Below are 2,305 nucleotides of genomic sequence, written 5' to 3'. Positions count from 1 at the left end.
ATTGTTGATTCATGTTTTCTGCTAGGTTGTTGCAAGTTGTTATTCGTTGTGTTTCCCAAAAGCACTCCTTTTGGAAGTTATGCTGTATATAAAACATTCAAGTATAGAACAGGGCAAAGAGAGAGAGTTCATAAATTGTCAGAAGATGTATAGCAAAGAATACTGTGAAAGAGGTTGCACCAAGGCCCTCTATATAGCACAGGCCAGGAAGCGTGGGAGAGGGACGAAAACTAACAGGCCGACTTCGCCGCTGTCCACTTTATCGTTTACCTGTACGCTGGCGTGCAGCTCTTCGCGCACAAAACAATTTAAAGACGTGTTAAGTGTTAGAGGATCTTATTTCTAAATAATATTAACGCTTATAAGTTCGTTCATTTCAATATCAATAACGACTTAGCTAAAGTTACACAAGTTACCCATATAGAGTACTTTGTAGTAATAATAATAATAGTAGTATAAAAGTTAAAAGTGAGAATTCTTATACTTTCCTTTTTTTTTACTTTTACGCGGGTTATTCCATGCTCACTGCTAAGGTCATATAAGTGCTCAGTGGTAAGTAAGATGTTAGACAAGTTAAAATAATACCAAGACTTTAGGCCCTGCCATGGATGTTTCAGAGAGGTAGATTTACTACGAGGGAAATAAATATCATCTTTCAAAATAGGTGACGAAAGATATTTACAGGAAAAAATATAGATTGATGATGGTTACCCCATAACATGCATTATGGCCCAGGGATATGCTAACACCCTTTTTGTACGTAAGTACTCAGTCGTATAGCACGACTGAACAAACAGAACAGCTGTGTATTTAAGCTTGTTAAGAGAACACTAGAGAGAGAGAGAGAGTAAGGTGATAGATAAAAGAAAAGTAACTGAAAACAGTTTGTAGTTACAAGTTGAATAGAGACAAGAAAATACATTTCCAAAAAATGACTGAGACTGTCGTAGCTGTAGAACACTTGCAATAGCTTTAGACATATAATTATACTTCCCCCCCCCCCCCCCCCCCCCCAAAGAAGAAACAGTATGACAATGGAAGAACCTTAAAAGGATTCCCATCTACTATGGCCCCGCCAACCATCCGCTTGCACACTAGAGTAAGAAATAAAACTCAGTTCTTACAGTTATCTCATTGGGACATTTATTTTTAACATGAACAATCTGTATATCATACATAATATAAAACAGAGATTGCAAGTGACATACTTTTAAAATATATTTATACTTTGTGATTTCAAAAACATAATTACGGTTATAGTATAGTTGAAGTAATAATTATATCACTCAATCAAGCAATTATATTTATTACACACATCATAGTTATCAAAACATACAAACCAGTAATCTAAACAAGCATATGTGGGTTTTTTTGTTTTTGTTTTTAAGGGTTTTACAACACTTAGGTCATATCAGCGCCAGTAAAAAAGGAAGAAAATGGGATAGTTAAAAGTTATAGAATTACAATTACATTTCTTGAGCCATGAAGACATTTTTAGTAACCAACTCAGTCTTTCATCTTCACAAGAGAAGAAAGGAGAGGCATCTGGTTTAATCTTATTCCTCCCATAATACTGGTGATGTATATTAACCATATCCCACCAACGACAAACTATAGTCAAGAAATTAACAGTACCCTCCCAAGATGTGAAAGCTGAATGAGGACCTAAGGTTTTCAAAGCAGCAATATTGGTTTCATTAAATATCTTAAGGGCTAAACTGACTTTCTGACGCTCTAAAGAGTGTGGGAATAGTGATTTCCAGGTTAAGGTAGGGGCCTCTTTTAGAAGTTGGGACTTTTCAACTCTGTATAAATGCTTTAAATCAGAAAAGGAAGCATGAGAAATACATTTGCTATCTATGACTTCACTATCTAAATTGGGGAAAGTAAAAGTTTGACTATCGTTTTTAACATTCAACCAATTATTTCGAATTGATTTGAGAAGATGAACAGAGTCAAACAATAAAAAAATCTTGAGAGAATTGTCAATAGGATTAGGTATAAAAAATTTAGTTTCTGAGTCTTTAGTCAGTAAAGAAAACATCTTTCGATTAATTCTATTGTTATCAGAAATGACACTGATGACATTAAATCCAGCTTTACAAACATTAAAAATTACATCATTTGTTGTTTCAAACAAGAAATCTGAAGTCATCTTTACAACAGGAAACATTCCAACAATTAATTTCTTATTAGACATGACAGAAGAAATCATAAAACATTGCATAGACTTGGCAAGATTTTCAGGATCATTTGTAGCCTGTCCAATTAATTGCTCCCCTCTGTAGGATAATTTCGACTTGAC

Source organism: Berghia stephanieae, chromosome 10, assembly GCF_034508935.2.
Source record: "Berghia stephanieae isolate SIO BIC M18660-M18661 chromosome 10, UCSD_Bste_1.3, whole genome shotgun sequence".
In the NCBI taxonomy this organism is placed as follows: Eukaryota; Metazoa; Mollusca; class Gastropoda; order Nudibranchia; family Aeolidiidae; genus Berghia; species Berghia stephanieae.
Note: the sequence above shows the minus strand (reverse complement) of the source record.